General features: G+C 41.8%; 1 protein-coding gene across 1 annotated transcript in view; it reads right to left on the reverse strand.

Moving 5' to 3' along the window:
- The window catches only part of DCAF12 (DDB1 and CUL4 associated factor 12-like protein), a 96,021-nt gene that overhangs the window by 791 nt on the left and 82,706 nt on the right, over positions 1-12,524 (reverse strand). The gene's annotated exons all lie outside the window — the stretch shown is intronic.

Below are 12,524 nucleotides of genomic sequence, written 5' to 3' on the forward strand. Positions count from 1 at the left end.
TTAAACTTCCTCTTTATCTCTCTTCTATCACTACTTCAATGGTCACTGCTCCTCTGAACTGTCTGCTTGCATTCCTCCACCTCTACGACAGACGCGTTGCACCTGTCTAGCAGCAAACTCTCATCCCTTTTCTGTCCAACTCTCTAATGCAAGAGTTAACCGTTACTCCCAGTCCTTCATTTATGCAACAAGCCAACTCTGGAACTGTCTCCATCTGTCTGTATTTCCTGCTTTCTATGATCTCCAGTCTTTCAAACGCAGTGTGTCCAGGCATCTCGAAGTGATTTGATCTTGAATTTGGCTCTCTCTTGTATTTTGTTTTTCTCTTGGAAGGAACAGTTATTGCTGGCTCGTGGCCTTTGGTTCCTTCTTCCTAGCATTAAAAAAAAAAAAATTGTAATCTAACACACTGTATTATGTGGCTGATGGTAAACAAGTGTCTCCACTACCTCCTGCTTGTGTGCCTGATGGCCTCTCTCTTTTCCTCCTCTCACAAGCTTGTCTTCTGGCCAGTCCTCACTGTGTATTATGGCTTCCACTGATACAGGGGAACCCAGTGGTCCAGGTGGAGGGAAGAAGCCCATAAGGTAAATGTCTGACATCTCATGGCCGCGGTACCTATCAGCGTGTTACGTATTTTAATATGCACCTATCTCAAGAAATTTAGATCTAATGGCTAGTTTTTTTTCTCTATTACTCATAAGATGTAGGATCCTACTGTATAATGCTTAGCCATGGGGGCCCATACATCCATCTCCCTCACAGGGGGGAAGTGGTGGCTAAATTAGTAGATGTTTATGATGCAGGATCCTACTGTATAATGCTTAGCCATGGGGGCCCATACATCCATCTCCCTCACAGGGGGGAAGTGGTGGCTAAATTAGTAGATGCTGCGAAGCCTATGCCCTAAGTTGGATCCCGTCTCCATGTGTGCACATGCATGCACACACACACGCATGGACACAAGCGCACACACACGCATGGACACAAGCGCACACACACGCATGGACACAAGCGCACACACACGCATGGACACAAGCACACACACACACACACACACATGCATGGACACAAGCACACACACACACACACACACACACGCATGGACACAAGCACACACACACACACACACACACACACACACACACACACGCAACGACAGAGACAACATGTCTGTCTCCTTGTTCTGCACTGGCCACCCTTGACCACAACTGGCCACACCTATATAATATTTTAATAGGAGTCAGGCTCAGTGCTAGGTTAAACTAAATGGTGTTCTAATATAGTAAAACAAGTATAAGCAAAAGGGTTGTCCAACTAACAGAATACATCCAATTAGTGCAAGAATCCGCTGATCAATGCATCAGCAGCTGAGTGTCATCTATCACCTGGTGGGCAGCAAGAAGATGCATACTTGTAAGTAAAAACTTTCAAAGCAATACCACAAGATGATCACCATCTTTAGTAAAGTGAACATGGATGGAGTTAAGAAGAGGGATAAAGGTAGAAAACAGGATAATGATTTCTACCAAGAACTGGTTGAAATGGAAACATACAACAAACTAGCAGAGAAAGTGAATACACTGGAGAAGGCTTTTCAAATTGAAATAGGTGAAATTAAAAAGCAATTGCACATGCAGAAGGAAGAAAATGAAAAATTAGTAAAGGAAATAAACAAAAAAGACACAACAATAGATGAGCTGTCAGTTGAGGTGAGGTCACTTACAAGGAAGATTAGTGAAATGGCAAGTACGGTTGTCAACTACTGGAGTATTATGGAGGAGTTCAGAAATGATGCAGAGACAATTAGGCAAGCAGCACTCTGAGGGACCAAAGCAGTGATACTGAAGAGAAGATAGCCCAGGTGAACGAAGTGATGCAAAGATACAAGGATGATGTGGAAACTACATATGCTGAAATGATGAAATTAAGACAAGACAGAAACAGGAGTCAAAGAACGAAGCATTAAAAAGGAAGTGAAAGAAATAATAAAAAACAACCCAAAATTGGTCAAAGATTCAGCAGATATCAACAAATCTATAGTGATCACTGGTATAGATGAAATACAAATCAAAATTTTGACAGACAAAATGGAGATTGCAAATATAATGAGCATATTGAAGGAAGTATCACAGGAAATCTGTGATAAAGACACAGAGTAACACAAAAGCCTTGGGAAATATGAGAGAAATAAGTCAAGGCCTCTTAAAGAAGCCTTCCAGAGTGTGAACACTGTGAAGGAAATACAATACTAAAAAATGCACACAAACTCATGGAAAAAGAGGAATTTAAAAAAGTATGAATAAAAAGATGTCTAACTCAAGAGGAATTGGGAATACTAAAGGAGAAGAGGGAGGAGGCAAAAACAAAGAATGAGGAATGATCAGAGGAAGAGTAAATTTTTTTTACAAAGTAATTGGATTGCAGGTACGAAAGTGGTACATAACCAACAGGGAATAAAATGAAGGAAGGTAGTAGACTCAAGTTATGGCAAGTATGTAAACAAGATGATTAAGTTGATGCACTCAAATGTGCATGGAATGGTGTCTAAATTATTAATGATGAAAGACTATACCGAAGAAAAGGAACCACATATTATCTTCCTAAAAGATACAAAATTAACCCCAAAGATATCAAACGATACCCTAAACTCAGAAGAATACAATATGTGGAGAAGAGACAGAAATTTTTAAGAAAAGGAGGAGGAATTATAATCTTAACAAAGAAAAATCTACAAGTCAAAGAAATAAAAACAAGATATACCCTCACATGTAGAACTGATAGCACTGGAGATTAACACATCTGAAGAGAAAGTAATTGTGGTAAATTTATACATGCCACCCAAAACAAACACTTGGGAAACAGGCAAATATGAAGACCTGGCAGAAAGTACTATTCTGAGTTTAAGAACATTACTACATAGAATGGAGGAGAAATCTGAAAGAATTATATTAATTGGAGATTTCAATACAAACATATATTGGAATACTCTAGATGTTAGAAGGCATGAAAGCTGTTGGGATCAATAGCCCCTGGATCTTGTGCAGGAGTTCTTCCTAACACAGCATGTAAACACCAGAAAAGGAGGATCTGATGAGCCATCAGTACTAGATCTTATATTTACTGGGCAAGTAAATGATACTGACAATATAAAATATCATCCTCCATTCGGCAAAAGTGACCAAGCAATATTAAATTGCAACTTCAGGATTGCATATGACACAGTTACCAGTAATGAGAGTTACAAAAAGAGTCTAAGCTACAAAAAGGGCAACTCTAATGACCTGAAGAAGTACTTCTTAGAAACTGATTGGGAATAGAAGCTTAGAGGGCAAGACTTAAATGTTATACTGTATACAGAAAATTCTGTGATTTTGTCCAAAATACAGTATGTAAAAAATCAAAAGAAAAAAGGTTTGTTGTGGAACAGATACAGAAGACACAATAGTGAGAGGGCATATAACAACTATAAAACAGGCAAGAACTGATCATTCAAAGATAAGGAGGATGGCTCAAAGACAGTTAAAGGATGACATAATAAATAAAAGCAGTGATCAACCAAAGCTATTTTACAGCTACAGCCGAAGCAAAACCAAAGTTAAAGATAAAATACAGTCCATTATGGATGATGGGATAATCTATACACAAGAGAAAGATATCTGTGAAGCACTAAATAAAAACTTCCTATCATTTATTACAAAAGAAAATAATTTTGAAAGAGATAATATGGAACATGGATGCCCACACATATTACCAGATATATAAATATCAGAAGTACAGGAGGAGTTAAGTAAATTAGACAATGGAAAGCAAACGGTCCTGACGAAATTTCAGGCTGGGTGCTACATGAATGTGCAGAAGAGTTAGGCAGACCATTATATTTAACATTCAAGGAATCCTTAGGTCAAGGTACTAATACACACACTGTTCCCATACTCAAGAAAGGGAATAGACAGAATCCACCCAACTACCGACCAGTATCACTGATCAGTGTTGTAAGATGCTAAAAAATCTGAAAAGAAAATTTTGGGTAAACCATCTAGAAGAACACACTATGATAACAGAATGGCAGTTTAGTTTTAGAAAGGGAAAATCATATGTTACTAATCTATTAAGCTACTATGATAGACTTACAGAAATATTACAGAAAAGAGAAGGATGGGTTGACAGTATCTATTTTTGATTTCAAGAATGCATTTGACAGAGTACTGCACCAAAGACTTTTATGGAAACTGTACTATCAGGAAGGTATCCAAGGCAACCTGCACTGTTGGATGCAGGATTTTCTCAGAAAAAGGGAAGTGAGAACAGTACTAAGGGGAAATTACTCATCATGGAGGGAAGTGACTAGCAGAGTTCCACAGGGCTCATTGCTGGCACCAATTATGTTTTTAGTATATATAAATGACACAGACAGTAACACTGGCAATGCAAGCTATCTACAATAAATATATTTGTGGATGATGCAAAAATACAAAGGAAAATTACTACCACAGATTCTTGCACAGACCTACAAGAAGAATTCAATAAACTTCATGAATGAAGCAATAAGTGGCAAATGGAATTTAATGTGGACAAGTGTCATGTAATTAGGTTTGGTAAAAGGGAGAAAAGTCCAGATTGCGATTATACATTAGGAAGATCAACCCCACACGTATCACAAAGAGAGAATGACCTAGGAGTGATTGTCAATAACACACTATCGCCAGCCGACCACATCACTGAGAAGGTACGGAACATGTATACACCACTTGCTAATATGAGAATTACATTCACATACATAAATGAAGACATGTTGAGAAAGATAACATCATTAATCAGACCAACCCTGGAGTATGCATCAGTAGTCTGAAATCCTCATCTAAAGAAACACATAGATAAGACTGGAAAAGTTCAAAGGGCTGCTACAAGATGGGTACCAAGCTTAAGGGATCTAAGCTACAAAGAAAGACTAGAAAAATTGAATCTGCCAACTCTACAGGACAGAAGGAAAAGAGAAGACACGATTATGCTACATAAATGTGTCTCAGGGAAAGAGAAAATAGACATAACTGAGTATACAGTAATCCCTTTAACCCCGAAAAAGCGGCCATGGACAGCCAACCCCCCCCAGGTGGCGGGGTTGGATCGCGGTCTGAGTACCTGTAGGAAAATATTAGCCAAAAATCAGAGATAAACCCTAGAACATTATTCCTGGTATGGCAGATAGTACTTACATTCAGCTTTCTCCAGAGACAGATGTTGAGCCTTCGTGGACTACCCAAGGACTTGTGGAGACTTGCAAAGTTGGGTAACAAAATCTTCATTTTCACACCTCCAGCAACCCGGTTTCCCCTCTACCACAGCCTCATTCTGTCACAGTAAACTTTATACTACAATGTACAGGTAGTTTGGAATGCGTATTTGTACAATAAGCACTGAAAATAAGGCTAAAATCAACGGAGCGTATGGCCGACATGCAGCGTGGCGGCGGTCTTCCCATCACTCAACAAACATTTCCACTGTCACAGCTAAAAACACATATACTACATTATTTTCAATCAGAGTACTTCCCAAAAGACCACCGCGGCGCGCTTTTATTCTGCCTTACGTCCGTCACTTTATTCTCGTACCTGTCGGCTGCTCGCACTGACTCGGAAGAGCTAGAACTCGACATAATGTCACTTTGAAAGCCTGCGGTAAACTGACGCTAAACAGGCGAAAACCACACGAAAAAAAGCTAGTGTGACAACTGGGGAAACAAGCGTTTCCTATTAGCATAAACTGCTTGTGAGAGGAGAGCGCAGATTTACAGTTCTGAGCAGTCAGCGCGCTGCCATATATCACAGCCAGGCTGGCTGGGCCGTGGGGGGGGGGGGACGCGATACTTGGCAACAATGGAGGTCAGTAGTACAAAGGTCAAGTATGCTAATTGTAGCTAAAGGGTGGCGGTACCGATAGACAATACCAGATGGAACATCCTAGCCCGCGTTTATTCAAAATTAACTCAAATCGCAAACGCGACGATCCGCTTATTAGGGGTTAAGACCCAGATGCCCAAGTCCCAGATACCTCAAGTCCTGAACATTTTGGGCTTGGGTAAAAAAAAAGCCGATATGTGTTCATCCCTACTCTAAATTTGCCACGTGGTGATGGACTGTTATATTTTGGTGCGTAGTTCCAGCAACATCTGCTAGAGCGCCCCTGCATCCTCCCCATTTCCCGCCTACCTATCGTCGTGACTGCATGCTCATCGCCATGGCTGCCCACGTGCTTGCTTTTCTGGTGGACAGTGAATAAACTGCAATAACTCACCACCAGACCACATGGGAATTTACAGTGTCGTGTAGTGTTGAGGAATCAGAATTCAGAGCGCAGAGTGCAACACCGGTGTGTTGCAACTGGCATGATGCAAGTAAGAACAGAATGTACAGTGTTAAACAATTATAATTCACAGTTTTCGTTTTCGTTTTTAAAGGCTCCAACATGCTTGCATGTGTCGGCCTTGGTCACCTAATGGCGGCTCTCCACGCTGCACGATCCATTGCAGCCTCCCTGTTCAGTCCCTTAACCCTAAGGTCACACTTAATGACCTCGTCCCATGTCTTTCTTGGTCTACCCCTCATAACCCCACCCCCAATATTAACACTTCTCACCTTCCTCACCCAATTATCATCCCCCATCCTCTCCACATGTCCAAACCACCTCAATCTACCTCTCCTCATCACAACACCAATGCACTCCAGTCCCATCCTACCTCTCAACTCTTCCACTGTAAACCCAGCCCCTCCAGACCCTGGACGCAGGGATGCACTGCACATCCACCTAATCATTGTCATTTCTGTACGTCTGAGCCAGTGAATATCTTCCTTCTTCACTGCCCAGGTCTCACTGCCATACAGCATTACACTCCTAACACATGCTGCATACAAAGACCCCTTAGCACGTAGGGAGAGCCCTCTCAATGTCAGGAGAGGCAAGAGCTCCCTGAACTTCTTCCAACCACTTCTCACCCTAGCCACAGAGCTAGCTCCAGCCCCACCTCCAGCACACAACATGTCTCCCAAATAACAAAACTCTTCCACACACTCAAGAGATTCACCAGCAAGTTTAATTCTTTCACGTCTGACAATCTCCACCTGCTCACCCCGGCACGCTGTACACATAAAATCAGCATTATCTCGCAGTCTACCTATGATACCACTACATCTCTTATGCACCCATTTATCACACACACTGCACAAGATGGAATTACTTCCCACGCCCTTGTGGCAAACTGCACATGGCCACTCTCCCTCGTCTTTGACAGTACCGCCACCAACCCTAGATATCATCACTTTTGTTTTATCTGCATTTACCCTTAAACCCTTTTGCCCCATACCATCTCTCCACTTCCTAAACCTTTCCTCCGCCTCCCTTTCATTCTCTGCAATCAACACCAAATCATCAGCATACAACAGCTCCCATGGGAGTCCGTTTCTAAAGTCACGTGAAAGGGCTTCAAGTACCATGATAAACAACATGGGACTCGAGACTGACCCCTGATGCACACCAACATTCACGGAAAACTCATCACTCAAATCTCCATTCACTCTCACCTGGGTGTGAGCACCCACATACATGGCCATAACCATCCTAACCAGCCACTCCTCCAAGCCAAGCTTTCTCATTGCCCACGTCACCACCTCTCTAGGGACTCTGTCAAAGGCCTTTTCCAAATCAACAAAAACAAAATAAAAGGATTAAGTGCAGAGCAGCACTGGATTACTGTACATACTTCAAGTGCACCTTCACCACTGTTAGAGCCATAGAGGAGGCGGGTTAACCTTCTCAACGGCCACAGACGTGTCATAAGTACCTTGTATACTGATAAATATTTTCCATACTCACTTCTGAGTATGTGAGAAGAGTGGAGAAATTGCAAGATAGTGAGAAAATGACAGAGCATAAGAGCATAGTGGAAGAAAGATTGGGAAGGTATGAGCTAGAGCAGATGGAAGGAGTGGAAGACGTAAGTAAGGTATTCACGGAAGAGATAGGCACAGCATGTGAGGCGGTTTGTGGAGTGAGGAGGAGATGCAAGGGTGTGCAAGGGACAGCATGGTGGAATGATTAGGTGAAACGAGCTGTGGAACAAAAGAAGAAGGCATATAGTGAATGGTTAGTGAGTAGAGGTAGGGGAGATGAGAGAGAGAAGAGAGAGGTATATGTGAGCAGAAGAAGGGAGGTTAAGAGACTGGTGAAGGAGAGTAAGAAGAAAGTGGATGAAGAGTTTGGGAGGAATCTGAGTGTAAAATGGAGGGAGAGTAAGAAATTGTTTTGGAAGGAGGTAAAGAAAGTAAGGCAGTGTGAAAGGGGAAATAGTAGGGGAGTGAAAGATAGGAATAACAGACTGTTGGTGGAGAAGAGAGAAAAATTGAGGAGATGGAAGGAGCACTTTGAGGATTTGTTGAATGTAGAGAGTGACAGCAGTGCGAGTATAAGAGGTTGGGGAATGGCTGGGAGAAGAAGAGATGAGAGGAGGGAGGAAGAGATCAGTAGGGCGGAAGTAGTGGAAGCGATGAAGATTAAGTTGGGAAAGGCCTCAGGAATTGATGAAGTGTGTGGTGAAATGCTTAGGTATGGGGGTGAGATTGTTGTGGAGTGGATATGGAAGTTGTGTAGATTGGCTTGGGAAGAGGGAAGGGTTCCAGAGGACTGGAAATCAGGTATAATTGTTCCTTTATACAAAGGAAAAGGGGAGAGAGAAGTATGTGGTAACCATAGGGGTATTTGCCTTCTTAGTGTGACTGGTAAAATATATGGTAGAATACTCATTGACAGGGTTAGGCATATGACAGAGGAGCTAGTTGGAGAAGAACAAGTGGGATTTAGGAAGGGAAAAGGGTGTGTAGATCAGATGTTTGTTCTAAGATGTTTAGTGGAGAAGTATCTCGAGAAGGGAAAGAAAGTGTATGCTGCCTTCATGGACTTGGAGAAAGCTTATGACAGAATAGATAGGCAAGGTATGTGGAAGGTATTAAGAATATATGGAGTGGAGGGGAAATTGTTGAGTGCTGTGAAGAATATGTACGAAGGAGCTAGGGCTACGGTGCGAGTGGATGGTGAGCTGAGTGAGTTCTTTGATCTCAATGTGGGACTGAAACAGGGTTGTGCGATGTCTCCATGGCTGTTTAATATATACATGGATGGGGTTGTAAAGGAGGTGCAAGGTAGGGCAGTGGATGTGGGGGTGGCTCTAATAAATGAGGGTGAGATTTAGAAGATTCCGGTGTTGCTGTTTGCTGATGATACAGTACTGTTGAGTGAAGATGAATGGGAGTTGCAAGGTTTGGTGAATGAATTTGGGACAGTGTGTAGGAGGAGGAATCTGAAAGTTAATGTAAACAAAAGTAAAGTTATGGTGTTTGAGAAGAATGAAGTCACAGAGTGTGCAGTGAGGTTGGATGGTGAGGATATGGAGAATGTGAGTGCATTCAAGTACTTGGGTAGTGTGATGAGTAAGGATGGAACTTTGGGGGATGAAGTGCGTGAAAGGGTACAGCAGGGAAGGAAGGTTGTTGGTACACTGAAAGCAGTGATGAGAAATAGGGAGGTGAGTATGGAAGTTAAGAAGTCACTGCATGATAGTATTGTGATCCCTACCCTGACATATGGAAGCGAGGCGTGGACCTTGCAAGAGCGAAACAAGTCAAGAGTGAGAGAGGTGGAAATAAGTTACTTGAGAGGAGCATGTGGAGTGACATGGAGGGACTGGTTGATGAATGAAGAAGTGAAGGAACATTGTGGGGTGGATGTGGATGTGGTTGAGAAGATTAGGAGAAATACACTGAGGTGGTTTGGACATGTGAAGAGAATGGAGAATGAAAGACTGACTAAGAGGGTGTATGTAGGTGACGTGGAGGGAGGGAGAGGGAGGAGTAAACCGAGGATGAGGTGGAGGGATGGAGTAGAGAGGTATATGTGGGAAGGGAGGCGAGTTGGGGGGAGGGTAGTCAAATGGTGGGTGACAGAGTGACTTGGAGGCGTTTTGTCTGTGGCCACCCTTTGCGGGATTAGGGCGTCGAGCTATAGATAGATAGATAGACAGATAGATAGACTTCTGATTTCTCATTCTCTGGTTCCTTTTCATTTACTTAAAGGTTTCTGTCCCTTATTTGTGTGAATAGGGTCTTAAATAGGTGCTGTGCATGTCCGGTAGGGAGTTATTTAGGTGGCTTTCAAAGTTAGGTTGGGTTGAGGTCTGTAAGTACCTGTCCAGGGGCATTTTTCCCACATCCCAGACAAAACCAAGTCCCAGACATGCCTCTGGCTCTATTATGTCAGATCTTGGAGGGATTACTGTATAACCTAAGGGGAAGTATCAGCAAGATGACACAGCAAAAAACTGCACAAAAAGAGAGGTGATAAAGACGTAAGGATATTCAGTTCCCAAATAGGGCAATTGATCAGTGGAATGGACTACTGAATGAAACAGTGTGAGCCAAAACAATTCATAAATTTAAGAGTATGTATGATAACTGTGATTTAATACATGGGACAGTACCAGGCTGACTCATTCCTGTTAAGGTACAATTAGGTAAGAACACACACACACACACACACACACACACACACACACACACACACACACACACACACACACACACACACACACACACACACACATACACACAGATATTAAAACAATGACTCAGACATCCACATACTCTTACACGGGCTTCAATACCATCATAAAAACAGTATTCAGCACCTTTCTATCCACTCTGTAATGTGCATATGCAAAACCTTCCACAATCCCTCTCTGTTTATAGCACTGAATGCTTTTTCAATAAAAACCATATAGTTCTTTTCACATAAGCTTTCTTATATTGCAAATATTTGATCCACACATCCCCCAGCAATCATAAAAGCCATCCTGTGTTGCTTGTTTTAAAAGTTACAAAAAATCTCCCTGTAATGATGGTAATACTATAAGGTAACACCTATCCCTATTTGATCCCCTTTGGGATGCAGAGCCGGAAGTTAGTTTACTGTAGTCCAAAATGCCTAAGGATCTTAACAACATATCTCCGTATCAACATGTCTGTGCATTTACTCGAAGCTACTGAACTTGACCATATACCACGAGACAGTGGTTCAAAGTAAGCTAAACTGGAGTTTGAAGGAAGTTTCCTGAACTTGTGACTTATTCACTTTCAAGTTCTGCCACAACATCATTCTCATACTGACCCTCCTTTATAACCCATAAACTGTGAGAGACTGGAAATTCAAAGTAAACCCTGTGGGGGGGGGCGGACTTCTCATATTTGTCTTCTCTTGCCAATTGATACAGGATGTGATAAAGTATAGGCATACAAATTTTCAAGTTGATATTTGCCATAGTTAGGCACTAGAGTATCTGTACTGTAGTTTGAAATTCCAGTAATTTTGGACTGCCCCTCCAAAAATATTCATTTACTGTATATTTTTTCAAAAGACTAGTTTTATGAGTATAATACTGAAAAGATTATGTTGCTGTATGGGTGAGCAAGTTTTCAGGTCAATATCTATCATAGTTTAGCTGAAACGAGCCTGGATACTTAAATATTTTTAAGGTGGGACTTAGGAAAAATGCAGTAACCAGGAATATTCATCAAAATTTTTTTTTGGAAAATCACATGAAAGAGAAAGAGTGCATGCATAAATATTAGAGGACACAAAATAAGTCCTGTATCTACTTTAGTGTAGCTGTGGTGAATATTAAAAGTTTGGTAGGCCATATCTTGATCTTCCATCGTACCAAACAATGACTAAAGAGGCATGCACGCGGTGGGCTGTTAATGGCTGCAAAGGTTCCAGTTGCCTCTGTATGATGTTTTTCAAGCTACTCATCAACAAGCTAACCCAAAACAACCCATTGAAATTTTTTTTTTTTTAACCCAATGACTGAGTTGTACAGTATATTGCAGTGTGCCATGGAATGGCTTAGGCTGCATGGCACAGTTCATGGGTTAACACCCAGTTTCAGTGTGGTCTCATCCATCACAAACAGGACTCACTATGCTGCTCCCAGTGTATAGGACGCATTGCCTAGTACAGTGTACCTCATCCTCAAAGATCTCCACATATGACCATTTTAGGGATACTCAATTACATCAAGGTAACAATTTATGGAAAATAAAATAGTGAAGAGTATTTTGTTACGTTTAGTAACAGAGATGCAGTATGTACTTAGCCAAGGGTGGGTGGTGGTGATGGTGGTGAAGCTCTGCCACCTATCATCTTCCCAACACGCCTTAGACCATTACCATGACCGCGTATGTAGCAGTGATAACAAAGTGTATGTACTTAGCCAAGTGTGGGTGGTGGCAATGGTGTTGAAGCTCTACCAGCTACCATCCTCCCAACATGCCTGAGACAATTACCATGACTGTGTATGTCATGCACCTAACTATACTCTAGTTATGCAGAGTTCGTTGACTGGGTTGCATTTTCAATTACACTATATTCTCAAACATTTTAATTCTGGACCTGGAGTACTGGCATCTTCACCGTGGGTCTAC

Source organism: Coenobita brevimanus, chromosome 57 (genome assembly GCF_032717465.1).
Source record: "Coenobita brevimanus isolate Jiangsu-jjx chromosome 57, ASM3271746v2, whole genome shotgun sequence".
NCBI lineage: Eukaryota > Metazoa > Arthropoda > Malacostraca > Decapoda > Coenobitidae > Coenobita > Coenobita brevimanus.